At 32.0% G+C, this 26,174-nt stretch overlaps 1 protein-coding gene across 2 annotated transcripts in view; it reads right to left on the reverse strand.

Moving 5' to 3' along the window:
• The window catches only part of LOC114327075 (uncharacterized), a 681,522-nt gene that overhangs the window by 24,061 nt on the left and 631,287 nt on the right, over positions 1-26,174 (reverse strand). The window lies entirely within an intron of this gene.

Below are 26,174 nucleotides of genomic sequence, written 5' to 3' on the forward strand. Positions count from 1 at the left end.
TACAGGCTCGTTTTTTTAATATTGTATTTAATTACAGAGTAATTTTCACATATTAATATATTTTTCAAATTGGGCTCTGTACCGCCATTCTATATTATATTACGAATATGTGTGCCAAATATCTCGAAAAAATATTCAAAATTACAGCCGCAATCTTGGAACGCGTTTTCGCTACCTGTTGATCGCTACTGTTTCCTCTTAAACTGATAATGAAATTAGATAGAGTTAGTCCAGGAACCGAAGCTTTTCATCTCGCAATTTTTACAGAATGGATCGATTTGCTTGAAAATTTGAGAATAAGTAGTGGATAGTCCAACGATCAAAATCTATATTATGCCAAAAGGCGCTTTTACCATGGGGGTGGTTTTCGATGTATTCGCTATCGAAAGTGTTAGTCTTATATCGAAAAAATCAATGTTTTTCGATATTATACTCATTTACGATTCACTCAATTTTTGCCGTAGAAAAAATGTTTTCAAATTCAAACCAAGTTCTTGGGAATTAAATAACCTTCAATTTCATATTTAAACATTTTTTCGTATCTCTGATGCTAATCTTTCTATTCTGAAAAAAATGGCATTTTTTACCAAACTACAAAAATTCATTATTCGCTTTTAACTCCAGTTTTTTAAATAATCATTTTAAGTCGGTCAAACTTCTGGAATCTATTAATTATATATAAATAAAGAAGAATAAATAAGGCCAATGACTAAAAACACCGCCAACTTACATTATTATGCATCCAATTGGATTTCTCCTTTTTTTTCAAAAAAAGATATTGATTTTTAACCGTAACTTTTTTACTTTTTATTGTAGAAAGTTCGGTAAAAAAGAATTTTGTAGGTGTTTACAAGCCCTATAAGGCTATTAATATTAAATCCTTTTAAATACCTTTGAAAGGGTTGGTAGAGGTGGTTTTTGCATGTTATTACAAGTTTTAATTGTCAATAGCTCACTAAATTTGTGCCGTAGAAAAATTTTTTGCAAACCACGTTTTTGGGAATTAAATAAGCTACAATTTTATATTTAAACAATTTTTCGTATCTCTGATGTTAATCTTTCTATTCTGAAGAAAAACCATTTTTTTCCAAACTACAAAAATTCGTTATTCGCTGTTAACTCCATTTTTTTAAAAACCAACCATTCTAGGCCGGTCAAACTTCTAGAACCTATTAATACATAAATAAAAAAGACCAAATAAGGTCATTGACTAAATTTGATTAGGGTGGTGATTAGGGGGTTGCTTCCAATCACTTTTTCGCTGAGAAAAATAGGGCCTGACATTCTTTTATTATGTCACTTAATTTTTGAGCTATAGACTATTTTTTTATTTCTGGATATAGATCTTTTTAAATACTTTAAATTAGTTTGAACAAGTTATCCTCGAAAAATGCATAGTTTTCCCGTCTTTTGACTTTAAAACTACAATATTTAGCATTTGACGAAGAAGAGCTTACATATAATAAAGTATAGATAGCTCGATTACTATAGGTCTTAAAGAAATTTAAAAAAACAGTTTTGTTTATTTTTTCAAAAGGTACATTTTTGTTAAGTAAAGATGTTTTGATAAAACGAAAACTTTTTGAGTTATTAGCAGAAAACTGATTAAAAACATTGATTTTTTCGATATAAAATTAACACATTCAATAGCGAATAAATAGAAAACTATTAATTTTATCAAAAAAATGTATAGAACGTTTTTTGCTTAGAATGAATGTTTTTACCAACTTTTGCGGTCAAAATAAAATAAAAAATTTCCACCCTCGACATTGGGTGGCAACCACCCCCATGGTGAGGCCTTTCGGCCTCATATAGATTTCGATCCTTGGACTATCCACTACTTATTCACAAATTTTCAAGCAAATCGATCCATTCTGTAAAAATTTCGAGGTTTTGTCCTATTTTAAGCTTCATTACTTGGACTAAGTAGGTACCAATTTATTTTAAATGGGACCAAAATTGTTTCGTTTTACTAATATTAGTATTGGGTACGTACCTAAATTTATGAACAAGTATTTACACAGTAGAAAGTCAACTTATATTTTTTGCTAGGGGTTGAACCTTGAATATTCACCAAAAATCTCCCATTTGAAAACAAAGGTGAGCTACCTTTTCTATTATTCATATTATTTATAACGATATTAAGTGTAGGGCATTTTCAAATTGTCGCCCTATATTGTCAACCAATTTCCAAATAATGATTGATTTAGGAAGAATAATTAAGATGAAAATGGCCTTATGACAGTTTTAATAAACTGGAAAAATATTAAAGGCAGAAAGTTACGAAATATCTTTTCTAAATAGGTAAGGTGACATGTTATGAGGATAGAGCCAAATGATTCAGTAAGAAAAACACTCCTTGTCAGTCCCATTTAGCAGATAACACTCAGAAAAAGGTTCATTGATAACATACAAAGGAAGGCGATATGTAGAAAAGAATTTAGGAAAATTATGGAGGAGTCTAAGACACACATATAATTAATTTATTACAAAGTCATTTTTTTAAATCGCTGCAAAATATTTACGCTTTAAATACACGGATGAAGCTTTAGACACAGCAATCAATGAAATTCAAGCAACAACAATTTCTTTAAATAAAGTTTTTTCTAAATATGGCATACTGAAATCCACTTTACATAACAAATTAACGGGAACAGTGCCTTATATCCAAAGAATGGGACCCCTCTGCAGTTTCAAGTTTGTAAGAAAAGGCTGTTTCGAGCTACAAGATTCCTTGCAAAAGGTTCGTAAAGAATCTCCCAGACAAAATAATTTTACTGATGATAGACCAAGAGATAAATGGTTAAAGCTGTTTTTTTTTCAGTCACTGAGGATGAAATTAGGCAATGGTTTTCTGAACTTACCAAATACTTTATGGACACAACAGCATTTTTAATGTGGATGAAACCTGCGTGGAAACATGTAGTCAGTCAGGTTTGGTACTGGGATCCTACAAGAGTTTAAAAACCCCTGTGAAATCGCAGGTGAGAATGAAAAAGAATCAATCACAGTAATGTAAGTATGTAGTTAATGGTCCAGCAGTCTCACCAATGATTGTTTTCTCCAACAAGAAAATTTCTAAAGAACTGGCTCTTTCGGTGCCAAAAGGATGGGCAATTGGAAGGTTCAATTCTAGTTGGATGACCAGTTCAACATTTTTGAGCATATTATTGCAAATGTATTTTATTCGTGGCTATAGTAGAAAATAGCATATTTCCAGTAATCCTTTTCCTATGACAAGATTTTAACCACAGGTCGAGATAATCCAATATTGTCATATGTCACAGAAAGAAAAATATTGTAGGTAAAGTACGGAGGCATCATCTTCTCTTCACTGGCCAAAGCAAGAGAGTGTACAAAAAAAAAATCAATGTGTGTGAATGCCCTATGTCCCTATATTGAGTAAGTAGATGGAACACCATGTTGAACAAGTAAGTAAATAAAAAAAGGAAAATAATGTAAAAAAAAATGAAAACTGGAAAAGCATCCAAGGAAAACAATAGCTGAAAATAAAAATGTATGGGGAACACAAAGCAAATAGATAAAACTAGCGATAAAAGAAGAGGGATCAGACAAGAAAAGAACGGGATTAACTGTCCAGCACAGTTATTTATTAAATTAAAGCTTGCCCAATTACTTTCACATTCAGAGCATCTTCAGCGGAGTTCCATAAAAAAAGTAAGGTATCGAGCACATCCTGAAAGACCAACTCAAGACATTTGAGGGTGCATTTACTAGGGAGACCAAAGAATTGTATCCTAGCCTAGAACATGGTATAGTACTCTTCATATTCGTGAATTCTCGCATTTAAAACAATGTATTTATTTTACCTGGCGATCGAAACTATATTATCGATCGCTATGTAAAATAAATGCATTATTTTAAATGCGAGAATTCACCAATATGAAGAGTACGATACCAAGCTCTATGCTAGGATACCATCCTTTGGTCTCCGTAGTGAACGCACCCTGAGAAAATATACTAAGAAACGATATGGTCCAGTGCAAGATGCACGAGGAAGAAAGCACATGGAGAATCACGAGAAACAACGAGGTTAATGAAATGAATGAAGGGTATGACAAAAGATCGTCATGGCTGGGACATGTCCAGAGAAAAGAAGATGCAAAAACCATATTACAAAAAAAGCCAATGGGAAGACGGAAAAAAAGGAAGGTTGGATAACATGGAAGATGACCTGAAAACCATGAATATAAGACAATGGAGGAGAACGGCACAAGAGAGATCTGAACCTACATACATAGCCAGACAGGTAATGGTCCATCCAGGGTTATGATACCAAAAGAGGAATAAAAGAAAAATAAAATATAAGACCATGATAGTTTGGATCATATTACATATCACACAAAGAATAATATCATTGAAAACATAAATAAATGATTGATAAATCAAAATTCATGTTATGTTGGACCATAATATGAAACTCTTTATCAACCATGAACTGTACAATACAAAATACACATACTTGGCGAAATATCACAGTTGTTGCATCATAAACTGACCACATTATGATAAAGAATGGAAGGACAACTTGACTGATACATTTCTAAATAGTAACAATAACAATTCTTACTTCTAAACCATTGTCGTCGTCAATTGTGATTACTTTAATAAACCTATCGACAATATTCTGCTCGTCATAAGAAGGGGGCACATAGGGAAACCATTCCATATTCTCATTCACAGCGTTATAATCCATGCTGAAGGTGGTCATAGAGTAAGCCCTTGGTGATAAATAATCGTTCTCCCAACAATGGTCTTCCTCTTCCTTTCTCGTTATCGTGTAATAACTGGTCTTATTCTTAGAAAAACTATTTTTAAAACTATTGATATTGTGAGTGATCTTGCGAGATTTGTTCTTAATGGCATCGGAAAAATTATTGGTTCGATTTTTCAAACTGCTCAGCCAATTATCCAACATCGTTCAAGAAACTAAAGACACTTTTCAACTAAACCGTAAACGAACAAAAACACAAATAAACCGATTAACTAAAGACGAAAAACTCAAAAACTCAAACGTTTATCTTTTGTTTTGGCACATGTCTGCGGTTTTGTTTTGTTTTTTACTGTTGCTATGGCGTCGAGTAAGAAAGTGCGACGGAGCGACGTGCGATGGTGTGAGTGGGAGGAAGATGCACGAATCGTACACCTGTCACAATTCGTTACGTAAAGGTGCGCTGTTGTCGGTCATCCGGTTACGGGGGCAGAACGATAAATATTGATGATACGAGGGGTGGTTTGAAACTTTGGAGAATATTTATTTAGGGGATGTATCCACGTATCCAAAGACAATTTAATGTCAAAATAATGTGGAATATTATATTTTGTTTAACAACTTTTTTCTACTAGTCCAGAAACTCTACCGACAAACGAAGACAGGAGATTCCTCAGATAATTTTAAGATAATTTAACCAAATTCACCTAATTAGTCCGAAAATGCTTCCTAAGGAAACCATAGAGGTATATATTAACATAGAGGGAGCCTACCTTTCGCGCTTCCTAACGACAAGATCTCATGGACTGGTTTGCTGCATCTCTTTCTAACACATTGTATCGAAAATCTATGATGACATTCACTGTGAATATAGGCACGGAAGAGGAGGACAACTGTAGCAGCTTTACTATGCGTAAGAGTGAAACAGCACTAATCCAAATAAAAAAGATGGTGTCGTCACTTCGCTCTGAATGACACATAGAGTTAAATATTAGCATAGAGAGAGTGTCATTCAGAGCGAAGTGACGACACCATCTTTTTTATTTGGATTAGTGCTGTTTCACTCTTACGCATAGTAAAGCTGCTACAGTTGTCCTCCTCTTCCGTGCCTATATTCACACTGAATGTCATTATAGATTCTCGATACAATGTGTTAGAAGGAGATGCAGCAAACCAGTCCCTGAGATCTTGTCGTCAGGAAGCGCGGAAGGTAGGCTCCCTCTATGTTAATATATACCTCTATGGAATGACACTCTCTCTATGCTAATATATAACTCTATGAAAGAAACTAGAGCACTTTGAAGATGGCGTCTTTTAACTAGTTTTTCTTAAATACCTCCAGAACGCTTCTAGTTAGAAAAACAAAAATTGGTACAGATATTTATCTTCCAGAGTTAAATCGATTCCATCTATTGTGAATTTCTAGTACCAGTCATAGGCGTCCGTTTTGGGTGGGGCAACGGTTGGCTTATCTCATAACTTTTTTGTCTTAGGGTTTTAAGCATTTTTGATACTGGATTAGTAAATTGTAAGGCATTCTAGTACTAAAATGTACTCTTGCTTGAAGTCGGTAGGACACACCGGTTTCTAGAAAAATCGATTTGAAAATTTTTCGTTTCCTGAATTTGAAAAAAAAAATTGAAAAATTGCTTGAAAATATCTCATATAATAATATTTGTGTTATTCTTCCACTCAAAAAGGTCCGAAACATTGGTTAAATAACCAAAATGTCAAAAAATGAAGGAAAAATTCGATTTTTTTCTTCGTTTTTTGATTATAATTTTAAAAGTATTCATATCCGAAAAAAGTTGCACTGACATAAATGTTGCGTAATTAAATTTTCTACAATATAGGATTGGTTAAAAATTTTAAAAATTTGTCACCCCTCTTGTAGAAAATAGCAATAATTGCGAAAAAAAAACCCATAAAAACCAAGTATTTGCATTTTACGTTTTCTGTAAATTCTGTAAATCTGTAAATACTGTAAACTTCATTGATTGGTTGAACAGATTTTGCAAAATGAACTTTGCAATCAAGCTTTTGCAAAAAATGCATTTTTTCAAAATGTTGCAGAACTGAAAATAACAATAGTCAGCAAGTTGAAATTTTTTTACATATAGAAGAATAGAGTACCTTTCATTTGCAATTTGCAGAATTAAAATCGGTTAACTACCACGGCGTCAGGACTTTTTTAAAATAAACCTTAATTTCTGTTGCTACGCGCAGGACAGCGGATACGGTTACTTTGATTGGGTATTCCAATGACCTTTGTTAATGATGACATTTCGATATAAATAAATAAATTTGTTTATTGCAAAATAAAAACACATACTCTGTCCTTTGAAATAATACTTTTTTTAGCAAAAACTTTCTTTGTTCATATATTTTAACTTAGAGAATAAAAGTTTATTATTTTTAAACATATGCAATTGTTTAAACAATATTTCACAAAAAATAATAAAATTAGTTTAATTTTTGTGGAATTAAAATATTAAAATATGTACAACAAAATATAGAGTAAGAAAATAATATAAGTATTAGATAAAGATTGGTCGACATTTTGGTGGAAATTAACTTGTGTGAATTGAACATTTTACACTTTCCAAATAGATTACATAATTTTTCATTACAATGCTAAAATATTTACGCTTAAGTACCTGTTGCTTTTAAAAACTATTTAAAAAGTCACTACAAGTATCAACTTACTTTTGACTCTGTTCTCAAAACAATACAAACTAAAACACCAACTTATTAACAACAACACATTTGTTTGTCCACAGCCGCAATATTCGATAATTTTTGACAGGTCATTGGAATGCCCAATCAGAGCAAACGTATCCGCTGTCTTGCGCGTAGCACTAAAGATTAATGTTTATTTAAAAAAATCCTGACTCCGTGGTAATTAACCGATTTTAATTTTGCAAATTGCAAGTGAAAGGTAAAAACTCAACTTGCTCTCTGCATTATGTTCAGTCCTGCAACATTTTGAAAAAATGCGTTTTTTTGCGAAACCTGGATTGCAACATTTATTTTGCAAAATCTATTGAACCCATCTTAATGAAATTTACAGTATTGTTTTATTATATCATACAGTTTTTCTGGGTGAAATATGAAGGTCCTAAGTGTAGCATGAATGGTTGAAAAACGTAAAATGCGAATAGGTACTTGTTTTTTTTTTATGTTTTTTCGCAATTATTGCTATTTTGCAGCAAAGGTTGACAATTCTTAAAATTTTTAACCAAACCTATATTGTAGGAAATTTAATTACGCATCTTTTATGTCAGCGCAACTTTTCTCGGAAATGAATACTTTTAAAGTTATAATCAGAAAACCAAGAAATAAATCGAATTCTTCTTTCATTTTTTGACATTTTGATTATTTAATCAATGTCCCGGACCTTTTTGAGTGAGAGGATAACTCAATTATTATTATATGAGTTAATTTCAAGCAATTTCTGCAAAAAAATATGAGTCACCTCTCAACGTCCATCTCAAAACAAATAGTCCGTTATTTAACGGTAAAATATTGCAAAACCTCTAAAATTTAAAGAACCCCTTGGATTGAAATGAAATTTGGCATACACATAGCTAACAAGTCAAAGAAAAAAAGTGATATTGTGCCGATATGTGCTTTTTCCCTGGGGGTGGTTTTCACCCCCTCTTAGGGGTGAAAAAATATTCGTCCAAAGAAAGTCAGGAAATGGAAAAACTGGCTAATTTTAAGTAACTTTTGTTCTATAGAGTTTTTTCACAAGTCAATATTTTCGAGTTATTTGGCAGTGAATATGTTCATTTTTTCAACAAAATAACCACGCTTTTAGACCGTTTTTCGTAAATAACTCAAATAGTAAGTATTTTGTCAAAAAAAGATTTTTAACAAAAATATAGCCTGTAAAAAACTAAAAAAAAAAAAATGGTGTATATATCACGTCTCTACACCTAGTAGAAGCAGAGTTATAGTTAATGAAAAATAGGTTCATTCGTCAAATTCCAAATGGAATACTTTAACGTGAAATAACCAAAAATGAAGCACATTTCGGGGAAAACTCATTACAACTTATTTAAAGTGTTTAAAAAAAGCTTCATTTTTGTTTTATAAAAAAAAATTCTAGCATCAAAATTAAACAAGTTACGCTCAAAATAAAGTTACTCCCTTTTGGTTTTGGTAAAAAAATCGAGAAAATCACCCCCTAATTAGTATCTTAAATGAACTTAATCGTTACGACTTCACAAGTTTCTTGACTCGTGTAGATATTGTTTATATGATTTGTAAGTTTTATCGGTTCAAAGTCCTTATTATTGAAAGGGCTGTAGTTAAAAGGGGTTGAACGAGTCACTTATCACGAATGTATGCAAATTTAGAAACACCAAATCTTAATCAATTTTTGCCTAACAGAAAAACAAAAAAATACATGATATTCAGAAAAGCAAATCTGACTTTTTTGTTTTTCGAGATTTTTGGTATCTCTAACAATTTTTAAGTTATTTTGAAAAAAAAACATATTTTTAAAAAATTTAAATTTTTAAAAATTTTACTTTGAAATCAAATTTTTTCAAAAATAAGCACTTTAAATCGATGAAACTTACAGATCATATAAACACAACATAAGTAAAATAATTTGTGGAGCGGTAACGATTAATTTCATTTAAGTTGCTAATTAGGGGGTGGTCTTCCCGATTTTTTTTTTTTGCAAAAACAAAAGGGACCAACTTTATTTTTAGCGTAACTTGCTTAAATTTAATGCTAGAGACTTTTTGTAAAAATAGAAATAAAGCTATTTTTAAACACTTTAAAAAGAGTTATAATGGGTTTTCCCCAAAAAGTGCTTAATTTTTTGGACATTTCATGTCGAAATATTCTATTTGAAATTTGGTGAATATAAATCTATTTTTCATTGGCTATAACTCTGGTTCTACGAGATAACGCGTACACCTTTTTTTTACTTTTTTATAGGCTATATTTTTGCTACGAACATTTTTTTCGACAAAATACTTACTTTTTGAGTTATTTGCGAAAAACCGTCTAAAAATGTGGTTATTTTGTTGAAAAATGAACATATTCAGTCGCAAATAACTCGAAAAGTGTTGACTTGACGAAAAAGCTCTATAGAACAAAAGTTACTTACAATTAGTCAATTTACCCATTTCCGGACTTATTTTAGACATACATTTTTTCACCACCAAGAAGGGGTGAAAGTGACCCCCATGGCAAAAGCACACATCGGCACAATATCACTTTTTTTCTTTGACATGTATGCTATACGCATGCCAAATTTCATGTCAATCCAAGTGGTTCTTTAAAATTTAGAGCAAACACCGTGAAAGAATGGACTAAAATGCGCCCTGGACTATCTGCACAATCATTACATTTCAGCGCAAAAATCAGTTTATTATTACCAAAAAAAAAAAAAAGAAATATACCTAGATATTTCTAAATATAAATTTACTTACAGATTCGTCTAAACTCTCCAGTGTCTCGTGCTCGTCGAATGTTAATGTGTACAAATCGTACAGATACGAAGTATCTTTTTTGTAGTGTCTTTTCCGTTTCAATGATGATGCCATTGCAATAACACAAATGATAACGTTGACCACTAAGATAATAAGTTCACGACATTCACTCACTTGTATCAAATTTTTAATCAAAGTTGCTAGAATGATTGGTTTGTTTATTTATAGTCAGCGTTTAAAGTTTTTGTTGATATGCACACACCTAATAAAAACAATAAATATTATACTTTAATAATTATTATTAATCAAAGAACCTTACCTATACATTTTACCATACTATGTATTACAGTCAGAAATATATTAAGAAAAGTATATACTAAGATCCTACAATATGCAGAAGAAAGAAGAGGAGATGAGAAAACGACCAAATACTAAAAATAGAGTAAGATTTCAATTAGAGTGACACTAGAGATGCATATAAATTCCTGAAACAACTCGTAGTGTAGGAAACAGAGGTTGAACCTTGCAAAATGGACACAAGTCCGGTTTTATTTTTTTTTTCTTGTAGATCAAGGGGTGCTTATTATAAAACTAACTTTTTCTGAAAAAATTTCGCCCCGGAACCCCCTTTTTCACCCCTTTAAAGGGAGTAATTTGTGGTTTTTGCGGAACGTAGCCCTTCCTGTACATTTTACAAAAAATTTTTTTTATAGAAATATGAAGAGGACTATATTTTCTATGATTTATTTCCCGACAGCATATGTCTATCATCCACCGTTTAGCGGGGGTGGCGCCCCAAAGTTGATAAGTTTTTAAAAAAGATGTTTTTAAAAAATATATATTTTTCGACAAGTATTCACAAATAAGTGACTGATTTTTTGGTATAGGTTTCACTTAAGGGCAATTAGCCTATTTTTAATTACAGGGTGTTACATTTTAAAAAACTCCTTTTTATACCATCTGAACCGTTTATGCTAGAGTAAAAAGACTTTCAGCGATTACCCACGTACTGGTACTATTTACAAATTTGTATAATTTACCCCCATTTTTTCCTCGGAACCACCCCAAAAAAAGAAGAATTAATAAATAAAGTGATTTTCTTGAAATCCTTCACACACAATGCCCTTTATTAATATGCTTCATATATCATTTTGTGCACGTTATTATTATTCATGCATGGACATTAAAAGCGATTTCCTAGTGCAACCCCTGCAGCCAAAAATAAAGAAATAAAATGGGGGTTGAAACTTTTTTTTTTGTTTTTTGCTTTTTGATCCATACGGGCATATGCTTCATCAATAGTGCTTTTTAAAAATATATATGGTTATTGCAACATTCCTGCGGAAACCACCCCTATCCTTGAAAATATACTGCAGAAACTACCCCTATCCCTTGGCGAGCATATTTTTACGATTTCCTCATTACTTATGCATTCTTTTTAAACAAAACTTATACAAGGTTAAAGACCACTATTTACTCTAAAAATTAGGTTCTATTCATTTTTTTCGTATAAGCAACCGTTACGGCACAGTGGCGCCGTAAACTTCGTGATATGCTTTGGCGGGCTCCAGTTTTTGTTTTTTATTTCGTCACTTGTTTGTTTTATTGATAAAGTACTTATGTAAAATAAAACAACACAGTGTAAGCTACAAATTATGACCTATACAAATTTTACATTCTTTGCCCCCCAAAGCCGCAGTGGTGGCCCAAAATCAATTTTTGCATATTTTCGCCACCTACACGCATTTTATTTCATTAATGCTACCTTAATAGCACAATATTTACCCTTACGTGGTCGCTAAGCAGTGGCGTATCCAGGAAGGGGTGTGGGGGCGATCACCCCCCCTTAAACCAAAAGTGATATTATATTTAAAGATAAAAATATTCATTTATTTTTATAGAAATACTTATATTATTTATTTTATAATGATGGCGTACTTTTTATGTTTTAGCGACAGTGGCGGATCCAGCATCGTTAAGGGGGATGCCAATTGGCTAAATTTCTATAAAAATAAATGAATATTTTTATAATCTTTAAATATAATATCACTTTGGGTGTGAGAGGGGGGGGATCGCCCCCATCACCCCTCCCTGGATCTGCCACTGCTTAGCGACCACTTAAGGGTGAATATTGTGCTATTAAGGTAGCATTAATGAAATAAAATGCGTGTAGGTGGCGAAAATATGCAAAAATTGATTTTGGGCCACCACTGTGGCTTTGGGGGGCAAAGAATGTAAAATGTGTATAGGTCATAATTTGTAGCTTACACTGTGTTGTTTTATTTTACATAAGTACTTTATCAATAAAACAAACAAGTGACGAAATAAAAAACAAAAACTGGAGCCCGCCAAAGCATATCACGAAGTTTACGGCGCCACTGTGCCGTAACGGTTGCTTATACGAAAAAAATGAATAGGGCCTAATTTTTAGAGTTAATAGTGGTGTTTAACCTTGTATAAGTTTTGGTTAAAAATAATGCATAGGTAATGAGAAAATCGTAAAAACATGCTCGCCAAGGGATAGGGGTAGTTTCTGCAGTATATTTTCAAGGATAGGGGTGGTTTACGCAGGAATGTTGCAATAACCATATATATTTTTGAAAAGCAGAATTGATGAAGCATATGCCCATATGGATCAAAAAGCAAAAAACAAAAAAAAAATTCAACCCCCATTTTATTTATTTTTTTTTTGGCTACAGGGGTTGCACTAGGAAATCGCTTTTGTTGTCCATGCATGGGTAATAATAACGTGCACAAAATGATATATGAAGCATATTAATAAAGGGCATCGTGTGTGAAGGATTTCAAGAAAATCACTTTATTTATTAATTATTCTTTTTTTTGGGGTGGTTCCGAGGAAAAAATGGGGGTAAATTATACAAATTTGTAAATAGCACCAGTACGTGGGTAATCTCTGAAAGTCTTTTTACTCTAGCATAAACGGTTCAGATGGTATAAAAAGGGGTTTTTTTAAAATGTAACACCCTGTAATTAAAAATAGGGTAATTACCCTTAAGTGAAACCTATATTAAAAAATCAGTCACTTATTTGTGAAAAATTGTCGCAGGACTTTTTCTTAATTTCCGTTACAGTTAGGGAAAAATATATTTTTTTTAAAAACATCTTTTTTAAAAACTTGTCAACTTTGGGGCGCCACCCCCGCTAAACGGTGGATGATAGACATATGCTGTCGGGTAATAAATCATAGAAAATATAGTCATCTTCATATTTCTATAAAAAAAATTTTTTGTAAAAGGTACAGGAATGGCTACGTTCCGCAAAAACCACAAATTACCCCCTTTAAAGGGGTGAAAAAGGGGGTTCCGGGGCGAAATTTTTTCAGAAAAAGTTAGTCTTATAATTAGCATCCCTTGATCTACCAGAAAAAAAAAATAAAACCGGACTTGTGTCCATTTTGCAAGGTTCAACCTCTGTTTCCTACACTATCGTGTTTTAACAAAGTAAGTTATCAATCGAAGTAGCACATACAACGACAATAAATATCGTTTCCATATCACCAGATTAACAACAGGTGGTATTGGTGGAATTTTAAATAATTCACAACTCATCTGCTCAGCGTGGTAAAAGCTCCAACAAGAAAGGTTCCTTAATACTCAAACAAAAGAGTATATGAATTAAAAATGTATAAACTTTTTTAATTTCTTTGCAACACGAAAATGCAGCAGCTGCATAATACTCTGGTTAAATCGGAGAGTGCAGGAAGGGTCTATACCGGTTTCGGAGGTCTTTTCCCCTCATCAGTAGTCCCATATCCTCTTCTCTCCTATTTCCCCAGGTATCATACTTTGGGCCTTCCCGAATTGCAAAGAAAGAAATGTCACGGATGAACTAGGGCCATCTACCGAAAAAAAAGTAAGTTATCAATCGAAGTAGCACAGAAAACGATAATAAATATCGTTTTCATACCACCAGATTGACAACAGGTGGAATACTTTCTTTGGTTACACCTCCGGAGATTTTCAAAATTTACAAATCATACAGGATGCCGAGGAAATTAAGATGAGAGAATTTTAAATAATTAAAGAATTTTAAATAAAGGTTTTAAGTTAATTTTTACATAAGTTATGAATATTTATAAAAACTCAAAATTTATGATTTATTTGGCTATTTTCTAAGCAATCAATAAGGATAGACATATTCAGCGAACACCACATTGAAGTTTTTTATACGATTTATGAGTTTCTTACTCTCAAATTTGTTTAAAATGCCTAACTTTTTGGCAATAGACGAAAAAAGCGAAAATTTACCGTTTTTTGATCTTTATTTGTTTATAACTATGTATATCATCAAAATCGGCTGCAGGAAACATATGGGTTATTATTATAGATGTTCATAATACTCAAAAAATTTGGTTTCGGCCTGGAGGGCGTTGTGTCACCAACAGGATATTTTTTTGCTTATTTCTCTGAACTATGTGTCCATTACATTTAATATTCCTTCATTTTGAATCTATTTAATCCAGTTAATCTAACTATCTATTTAATCGTTTCTTTTTATTTCTCTACAATTAATTCAAAATATATTAAAAATCGTTTCGAATTTATAATCTAGACAATTACTAAAAGCCTTTATCGGTGATTGTTTAATATTCAATTATAGAGTGCTAGAATCGAAATAATTCTACTCCGCAGACTAACTAGTACAATACAATGACCTCGATTCCTATCAATATTTCAATATAATGAATTAAAAATGCAATTCTACGAGGATCGTCGAATAAATACATGATATAAGCAAAAATGAAGCTTTTTTAGACAAAAATATTTTATTTTTGGACACTGTCCACTGCTCACTGAATTAATTTATTTGAACTTTATCCCAACTATAGTTGGTTCAATCACGAGTTATACCAATATTACAGCAAACCCTCTAAAGCAAAAAAGAGGACTTCCGAAAGGAGAAGACATCGTCAGATTTATCAAGGCACAGAGACTCAGATGGATGGGACATATAAAAAGGAGAAATCCAGAAGCCGTCATCAAGGAAATTTCCAATGTATTAGGCAGACCACGAGGAAGACCCAAAACTAGATGGGAGAACCAAATGGACGTGGTCTTTTGGATGTGGTCTTCTATCGTCTATTCAACAGATTTTTCAAAAATAAAATCGGTTTGTAAATAATCAAGAAAATATCAGTTTATTTTTTATTTTTGTTATGTGTCCCACCCAGACTAATTTATCCAGGCTATATATCTTAAACTAATAGATTTTCAAATAGGACAAAAACTGATATATTTCCTTTGTAATACACTTTAATATGGTGTAGAAAGAATCATCCCCTAAATATTCATCCCTTAGTTACAACCCCTAACTTTAATTTTAAATAACTATACCATAATTAACAAAAATAAAAAATAAACTGATATTTTCTTGATGATTTACACACCGATTTTATTTTTAAAAATCTGTTGAATAGACGATAGAAGACCACATCCAAAACTATAAAAAAATGTACAGGGTGCTATTAAAAACATTAAAGTTAGGGGTTGTAACTAAGGGGTGAATATTTAGGGGATGATTTTTTCGACGCCATATTAAAGTATATTACAAATGGAATATATCAGTTTTTGCCCCATTCGAAAATCTCTTTTTGTTTAAGAGATATAGCCTGGATAAATTGGTCTGGGACACATAACAAAAATAAAAAATAAACTGATATTTTCTTGATTATTTACACACCGATTTTATTTTTAAAAAATCTGTTGAATAGACGATAGAAGACCACATCCAAAACTATAAAAAAATATACAGGGTGCTATTAAAAACATTAAAGTTAGGGGTTGTAACTAAGGAATGAATATTTAGGCGATGATTTTTTCTACGCCACATTAAAGTGTATTATAAATAGAATATATCAGTTTTTGTCCCATTCAAAAATCTCTATTCGTTTAAAAGATATAGACTGGATAAATTAGTCTCAGACACCCTGTATTGTACATTCATGTTCAAGGCACAAACAAACAATAAACAAACAGCCACAGAATAAACAAACTAGGAACAGAAAGAGCAATGGAAAGGGCAAAATTGGGTAAATGACTATCAGATAGAAAAAGAAACGACTGAGTAGGATAAAAAAGTTGCCAAATTCAAATGGAGCTTAGTGAGCCACACTATTAGATAAAAAGACCAACGTTGGGACGTTCCAATACAACATTGGAGGCCTTACAATGTTAGGTGGATGACCATAGGGGAAGGCCACAGCTGAGATGGGTAGATGACATCAAAAAATAGCAAGAATAAATGAAGTATGTTGCTCAGAATAGAGATCGATGTATGGGGTCTTCCAATCTTTTATACAGGGTAGCGAGAAAGTATGGAAACACGGTAATTTCTCGGAAACCGCTTGACTGATTTTTATAAATTTTGATGGGTAGGGGTTTTCTAATATATACCAAGGATTTCCACAGTTTTCACTATATTCCTTCAGTCAACCGTTCTCTCCAGCTCTTTCTGCCTTGAAAGTCCCCTTCCTGTAGATTTCTTCTCTCCATTGCTTCATCTACTTCATCTTTTCTGTTCGATGTAGTCTATTATGTCTGAGTTCACTCCCACTCTTCTCTTAATCTCTATATATTTCCAAGGATTTCCACAGTTTTCACTATATTCCTTCAGTCAACCGTTCTCTCCAGCTCTTTCTGCCTTGAAAGTCCCCTTCCTGTAGATTTCTTCTCTCCATTGCTTCATCTACTTCATCTTTTCTGTTCGATGTAGTCTATTATGTCTGAGTTCACTCCCACTCTTCTCTTAATCTCTATGTTATTTATTCTATCTCTCCTTGTGGGACGTGGGGGTGGGGTGATAGGGGGTTTTCTAATGCGGCCGATATTATAGTGGTAATTACATTGTTGTGAAATCTTCCGTTTTTCTGGAAATCTAATGAACTTTCTTATTTTAAATAGAACACCCTGTATATTTTTTGCGTTTTGAAGTCTTTAATAAATACTGATTAGTTTTTATATTATATTCCCTACACCTAAATGCCACAATTTCGGAGTTATTACTTCATTTATTGAAAAAAAAAAAATTCAACAAAAATTATTAAAATCAATTTTATCGGCCCGGGTTGACATTATTTTAGGTTCTTTGGATCATTAGGAACAAAATAGGTCTTCTGTAATTTTCCTCAAAAGTTAATCGTTTCCGAGTTATAAACAATTTAAAACTGAAAAAAATCGAAAAATGACGATTTTCTAGGTTCAAAAACACATGTAAAAAAATATTATTTTTGAAATTACGAAGTGCCTAAACTCAAGTTCACACCTTATTGTATCAGATACCGATAAGTGATTTGGTCTTATTTTATTTTAAAATATTATTTTTTAGTGGTTAATGCCCGATCGCCCGTCCTCTTGTATGAGCTTCATTAAAAATTAAAAAACAAAACAATATTTTAGAATAAAACATGCCAAAAGTTCTTATAGGGATCTGATACAAGAAGGTTTGAGCTTGAATTTAGGTACTTTCTAATTTTAAAAATGATTTTTTTACTTGTGTTTTTAAACTCTGAAAATCGTCATTTTTCGATGTTTTTCAGTTTTAAATTGTTTATAACTCTGAAATAATTAACTTTAGACTTTAGAGGAAAATTACAAAAGACCTTTTTTTTCCCAATCATACGAAGAACCTAAAATAATATCTACTCGGGCTAAAAAAATTGATTTTTTATAATTTGTTTAATTCTTTTTAATAAATGTAGCAATAATTTCGAAATTATGGAAGTTAGGTATAGGAAATATAACATTAAAAATAACCAGTGTTTCTTAAGGTCTTCAAAACGCAAAAAATATACAGGGTGTTCTATTTAAAATAAGAAAGTTCATTAAATTTTCAGAAAAACGGAAGACCTGACAACGATGTAATTACCATTATATTATCGGCCACGTTAGAACATCCTTGCCCACCAAAATTTATAAAAATCGTTCAAGTGGTTTCCGAGAAATTACCGTGTTTCCATACTTTCTCGCTACCCTGTATAGGCCAGATATGGAAGAGACTGATAAATTTCATGTGAAAGTAGGATTGCATCAGGGTTCGGCGCTTAGTCCTTATTTATTCTCATTGGCGTGGGATCAGATAACAGGGAAACTACAGGGTAACATTCCCTGGTGCCCAATGTATGTCGATGATGTAGTGTTGGTAGTAAACATTGAAATCAATTTGGAATAAACACTGAAATAGTGGGGACCATCTCTTCAGGAAAAAGGTTCAAAACATAGTAAGACAGAAAAAATGAGTACATATTTTGAAAGTTCATTTAATAATCGGAGTTATTACAATTAAAAAGATAACTTTAAATGATGAAATTATTATGAAAAGTGATAGTTTTAAATTTTAGTTAACACTGATACAGTGCTATGCACCAACAGAAGAAGCAACTGATCAAGAAAATGGGGCTTTCTACGAATGTCTTATAAATATCCGATATAAACGTATTAGTGATGGGAGACTTTCATGCCAATTGTATCCAAACAACGATAAAATTTAAAATAACTATATTAAGGGAAGTTTAGAGGTAGTACCAATTGATGCCATACATGGAAGAGAATCGATTAAGATTGCTTGAATATGATGAATTGCTGAATCGCGGAAGGAATAGGAGAGAAAGACCAAAGAAGATACTGGTGGACACTTCGACAAGAAAATGCGGGTAAAGGGGACATTTCAAAGACAAGATTGTGGAGAAATATAACTAATATAAGTATATAAATAAGGAAAAATCTGTTAAATAATTAAACAGTTCGAAAACACAGTACAATAAACGTTTTGCTCACACACTAGTCACGTAAAAACCACAATTTTCAATAACACAACACAACTATTATTGTTTTTAATTAACCATAACCGTTGTTATTATTTTGGTACTGTCGCAACACTAGTCATTTACACCATCACCGGTACCATGGTACTAACTTGGCAATAACCAAAACACTACGATACAACTAACCCAAATGATCTTATGTTGCTCGCTATAGAGAATTAACCATATATACATATAAATAAAAAAGAAAACAGTTAGCGGTTAATGGGTATCGGTAGTACCTAACAGTACTGTCTAATGTTTTGACTTAATGGAGGAAATTTAGTTTTTTAGTTTCTATTGTGAAGAGATATAAATGATGGGGGCCGTGGAGCGTAAAGAGACCGGTACGATCTCGCAATTCTTTGATTTTATTCTATTGCGATGTTTTAATTTGCATTTTTATTACAGAGTGGAGTACCTATTATAGATTTAAATTGTTCTGGGAGAAACCTCTCATTTTTAGAAAATAGAGTATAATTGTTCAAGATGTTAATAATGCCTGATTAGTCCAGGGCGCATCTGTTTTGAGATGGACGTTGAGAGGTGACTCAAATTTTTTTGCAGAAATTGCTTGAAAATAACTCAAATAATAATATTTGAGTTATCCTCCCACTCAAAATGGTCCGGAACATTGTTTAAATAATCAAAATGTCAAAATATGAAGGAAACATTCGATTTTTTTATTGGTTTTTTGATTATAACTTTAAAATTATTCATTTCTGAGAAAAGTTGTAATGACATAAAAGTTGCCTAATTAAAATTGGTTAAAAAATAATGTGTGTGTACTTTGTACGCACGTAAGAAGTTATACTTCTATTATATGATTATATGATTATAAACGAAATTAATATACTTTTTATTTATATTTTATTTAAATATTAAATTAATTTATACTTACTACTTCTCAAAAATTTTTATTAAAACAGTGCCAAAAAACACATTAAAAATGCCACAAATGATTTCTGAACATTAATTGTCGGAAAATTTTTTAACTAAATACGTATTTTCTGAAAATAAAATTATATAATAAATATACTTACAATCATAAAATGTATAAAAAAAAATAAAAAAATAAAAGTTTCTATTGGGATTCGAACCAACTTACCACGCGGCTGGTATTTGCGTTGTATTGGGATTCACCCGCATTAAAACTTCGCCACAGAGACAGCTTGTCATTATGTGCGAAGATCGTCTAACTAAACAGATTAACCTTTTGACATTTTTAACTTATGTAAATCAAATTATTTTGATTTTGAATTGAAATGATTTAGAATTGAAAAAATACAACAAAACATAGAGTAAGAAGACAATATATTAGGTGAATATTAAGGTGTAAAATAAAAGTATTACATACTACTTATGTATTTTGGTAGGTTCAAGGTAGGTATCGGAGCCCGTATAACGACTAATAAATTTCGCAATCACTTGCGTCGTGCAAAGTGGCTATGTTCAAATATCATAACAAAATTTGATCAACTATTTATAAAACACTTACCAGTGAAAGATTCTTTAGCTTTGAATAAGCGAGATCTGCGGCACTCATACTAGGCACAGTTTGATGAGCTTTCACATTGGCATGCAACAATCATCTCTTCTATGTAAATAAGTCCAAAAATATAATATGAAAACTATTTAAAAAGGCAGTATAACCATTAACTAACTTTTTGTTTGTTGTTTCTCTTCCTACAAATTTTAAAACGCAACAAGCATACATTATAACCAAACCATGCACAGTCCCACTGTGGCATGCCACAGCCATGCCACAGCTGCCATATTGGATAATTTTTGTCATGTCATTTGAACATCCAATCAGAACAAAGTTATAATGCGCATGCGCCCGGTCGCTAGGTTTTCCCATATAAAATTTCACCGTCATTACGCCCGTAAAGAAGTATAACTTCAAAAATTTTAAAAATAGTCACCCTTGTTGCAAAATAGCAATAATTGCGAAAGAACCCATACAAAAACAAGTATTCGCATCTTACGTTTTTCAATCATTTATGCTACACTTAGGACCTTCATATTTTACCCAAAAAAACTTTATGATATATTGAAACAACACTATAAATTTCATTAAGATAGGTTTAATAGATTTTGCAAAATAAATTTTGAAATCCAGCTTTTGCAAAAAAAATCATTTTTTTAAATATTGCAGGACTGGAAATAAAGCAGATAGCAAGTTGAATTTTTTTTTTTTGTTTATAGAAGTGTGTAACTTTCATTTGCAAAATTAAAATCGATTGATTACCACGGCGACAGAAATTTTTTAAATAAACATTAATTTTTGGTTCTACGCGCAGGACAGCTGTGTTCGATTAACACAAGTTGATTTCCACCAAAATTTCTTTCAATCTTTATCTAAATTATTTTCTTACTCTATATTTTGTTGTATTTTAATATTTTAATTCCACAAAAATCAAACTAATTTTATTATTGTTTGTGAAATATTGTTTAAACAATTGCATATGTTTAAAACTAATAAACTTTTATTCTCTAAGTTAAAATATATGAACAAAGAAAGTTTTTGCTAAAAAAAGTATTATTTCAAAGGAGAGAGTATGTGATTTTATTTTGCAATAAACAAATTTATTTATTAATTTCAAAATGTAATAAAAATTAAAATGTATCAATCATTATCAAAGGTCATTGGAATGCCCAATCAGAGCAAACTATGCGCTGTCCTGCGCGTAGCACCAATAATTAATGTTTATTTAAAAAAATTCCTGACGCCGTGGTAGTTAATCGATTTTAATTTTAAAAATTGCAAATGAAAGGTACAGTACACTTCTATAGGCAAAAGAAATTTCAACTTGCTATCTGCTTTACTTTCAGTCCTGTAACATTTTGAAAAAATGAATTTTTTTTGCGAAAGCTGGATTGCAAAATTTATTTTGCAAAATCTATTGAACCGATCTTAATGAAATTTACAGTGTTGTTTTATTGTATCATAAAGTTTTTCTGGGTGAAATATGAAAGTCCTAAGTTTAGCATAAATGGTTGAAAACCGTAAAATGCGAATACTTGTTTTTGTATGGTTTTTTCGCAATTATTGCTATTTTGCATCAACAGTGACTATTTTTTAAATTTGTAACCAATTCTATATTGTAGGAAATTTAATAACGCAACTTTTATGTTAGTACAACTTTTTTCGGAAATGAATACTTTTAAAGTTATAATCAAAAAAACGAAGAAAAATATCGAATTTTTCCTTCATTTTTTGACATTTTGATTGTTTAAACAATGTTCCGGACCTTTTTGAGAGGGAGGATAACTCAAATATTATTATTTGAATTATTTTCAAGCAATTTCTGCAAAAAAATTTGAGTCACCTCTCAACGTCCAAATGTACCAATATTTTTACAGATGCGCCCTGGTCTATGATGTGATAATAATATGTTCTCTACATTACATCTACGTCTTTTATGTTTATTTGTTGTTTTAAGTTTGGGCCATAACCCTTTGCCTTTAGTCTCGACACAAGAGTCAAGCTAAAACGGATAGAGAAGAAACACTAGCAAAATAATTTCTTAAAACAACTTAAAAGAAGGTGAGTAAAATTTGTATTTCATAAGAAATATTAAATGTGATATACTGAGCGACATTCCATCAGAGGAGACAGTAATAAGAGGAGGGGATTTTAATGCACATGTGGAGGACAGGATCCAAGAAAAAGAAGAAGAACCCAATCCAAGACAGGATATGAAGCAATACACGAAGGACTAGGCTTAAGCACTAGATGATATGCTTGAACTAGCAGCGGCCTTAGATATCGCGATTGTTAACTAATTCTGTCAATAGAGAGAATCTTAACTTATTAGATAAAAAGTGGACAAAATCATTCCCAAACAGATTATTTCATGACAGGAAGAGAAGTCAAAAAAGAAGACAGTAAGCCAACACAAATTTCTTGTGTTGGACATCGAAGTAAAAAACGAAAATAAAACACAATATCTACTATTGAAATACTTGGAAAGACGCCAGTAACGAAGTTTGAAAATAAGGAAAACTGGAGATAGTCAAAAGAAGTTAGGAAAAATTAAAAGAGAAGAGAAAATTATACAAACAGGGGCAAGAAAATAGGTCGGACACAGATCTTCAAGACTATACGGTCGCCAAGCACTTCAAAATATAAAGAAAGATGATATTCCTGGAGAAGTGGAGAGCATTAGGAGAGATAGGAACAAGTTAGCTAACAGGTTTATTGAAGTTAAACAAATGCCAGACGAATGGAAAGGCAGTATATTATTACCTGTTTGCAAAAAACAAAGGAAATATACAAAAATGTACAAACTACAGGATCATGAATTTATTTAGTCACACCACGAAAATATAGGAGAGAGTAATATTGCTAAAGAGATACGTGAAGAAACCGAAATATCAGATAAAATCAATTTGGCTTTATGCAAGGCAGATCAACAACAGATGCAATTTTCATTATAAGGTAGCTGATGGAAACATGCAGCAATAAAGAAACAAATCAAATGCTCATATGATATTCATTGATCTTGCGAAAGTATATGATAGAGTTCGAGAGAACCTCAAAAGATTCTGTTGTGCGCACTTAATAAGAAAGGAGTCCATGGTGACTATGTAAAGATTGTGAGAGATACGTATGAGGTAGTAACAACTAGTGTTAGGAGAGGTGTAGGAGAGAGTGATAAATTTTATATGAAAGTGGGATTGCACCAAGGCTCGGTGCTTAGTCTTTATTTACTCATTAGTGTTGGATTAGTGTAATAACAAAAAAAAAATGTAAAAGGAACAAGTATCAAAGAACAAGACTGTAATGACCGAGAAATTTAAGGGAGTGGTTCCAATTCAGTTCAATAGAATTATCCATGGTAGACAAAATAAAACAGTCAGGATGATGTCCAACCGTCTTTATGGGAAGACACACTGGGAACACATAAAAAATAATAATTATTAGATTTCCAAGAGAAATTGAAATATTTACATAAAGAATTCGATAATAATTTACAGAAAGTTGACCATCATAAATTAAAAAAGTCAATAAAATAAAAAAGAACTAATAAAAAGCAACAAATTTTCGACTAAGTACTTATTTTAATTTTAAAGTAAAATTTTCTCTGTGTAAAGTTGCACTCTGTAAATCCTTGAAATGTTGTTTATTTAATTAGTAATTATAAAGTACAATTTCGCATTATTTTTATAAGTTTATTGTGCTTGTTCTGTCTTAATTAAAAAATAAGATAAAGTAAGCGACTGCTTCATGCATCGGTGATATTAGGTAAAGCTTGTGTGTCTGCTGTTTTTTATGTTTTTCAATATGGAGTTTATTTAAATATTAGCACTTAGCTTATGTATTATGTTATTTCTTGAGAAATCTTTGCCTTTGTGTCTTCGCAGTATCGTAGTGACATTTAAATGTGAGATTTCGTACCAATTTTACCACCAAGTACTATAGTTTTATATGGTTCTTTAATAATTCTCCTCGTCATGTTATGGTTAGCTCTTTTCTGGCTTGATGGTTGTTTAGATGGTAGGCGCAGATTGAGTTTGCTTTGAGTTTGGTCTTAATGATTTTTTCCTGCAGCACTCTGCTAGTTCTTTCAGCGTAACCGACAGTTTATTTGCAAATCCTTCAAAATATGTTCCCTTGTAGCCTCTGCCTTATCATCAGCATAAATGAAGCGCCTCCTATCAAAATGATCTGGCAAATGGTTAGCGAAAATATTATAGAGAAGAGGTGCTGGTATGCTAGCACCTTATTTATTTCTCTGATTTCTTCAGTGGCCTTTAGTGGATTGTAATGTAACATACAACGAAAATTGATACACCATCAGCAGGCACATCAGTCTGAAGTCCTCAGGCCTCTGAAGTCACTTAACTTAGCAGTTAAGTCACTTCAACTTCTCCAAGGGAAATAAGTGAGTTCATAAGTGACTCTGAAGTCACTTAACTTAGCAGTTAAGTGATACACCATCAGCAGGCACATCAGTCTGAAGTCTTCAGGCCTCAACAAGTCTTCAACTTCTCCAAGGGAAATAAGTGAGATCATCAAGGAAAGCTCGCCAAAAAAAGCACCTGGATAGGACAAAACAACAAACAGAGCGCTAAAATATCTCCAATCAATGTCATAGTTTATTTAACAAATACATATTACAAATGTCTGCAGGCTCTTTCCAAATCGATGAAAAGAAGCCCATGTGATAATGACTTACAAACCAGGGAAGAATAGCACTTTCCCGTAAAATTACAGGCCGATTAGCTTTCTTTCAGCACCCAGCAAAATAATAGAAAGAGTCATATAAATCAGACTCCAGATAGAGACAGACGAACTTTCTAAAGCAAAATTTGGCTTCAGAGCACAGAATTTCAGCGAACATCAAGTACTCCGACTAACCGAACAGGTTGTAGCAGGATTCAACGAAAAACACTACACCGAGATAGAGGCTCAACTGCTAAAGTCGTGAGAAAAATACATACGGCAATGGATACAAAAGTAGAGCTATATTGGTTTAATGATTGTGTCTTCCATTCAATAACATATTTTACGTAAAATTTAACAGAACTTAAACGTAAATGATTAGATAAGTTCAATTCTCAGAAAAATCGTTTATTGAACATATTTTTTGTAGTATTCGAATGGTACCTTAGTTCTGATTTCATCCTGTATTGACAGTCTCCTCTGCAGATTCCTATACAACGGATCCTGGTCATTTTCCTGCACTTCAGCCAACATTTCCACACACTTTATCAACACATAAAAACCACTATACACCTATAAATATTTTAATGCACGGTTTTTCCAGTATTATTTTTAATTTCAACTTCGATAAAACGCAGTTGAAGTTGTTCATAATATTTAAATCACTCGTGATACACATTTTTAGACGTGGGATTCAAATTGCATTACCGAATTTAGTGTCAGATTCATTGAGACTACTTTGTTTAAACAATTATCACCTTTGCGGTAGTCAATGTGTGAGCTGAGAAATGTCTATTTTATTATCACTTATCAGTTCTCTGATAGTGATATAATGACTCAGGTTGACAAGTGTTTTTAATAGTTAGGAAATAACTGAGATGTGAGTGTTATAAGTTTTGTAGAAAACATTGCAATGTTGTATTGGTTGATGTATGATTGATGATAAGTTATATTTTGGATTTTTTTATCAGTCTGTTTTGTCTTATTTGAACAAATACTGTT

Source organism: Diabrotica virgifera, chromosome 6, assembly GCF_917563875.1.
Source record: "Diabrotica virgifera virgifera chromosome 6, PGI_DIABVI_V3a".
NCBI classification, from domain to species: domain Eukaryota; kingdom Metazoa; phylum Arthropoda; class Insecta; order Coleoptera; family Chrysomelidae; genus Diabrotica; species Diabrotica virgifera.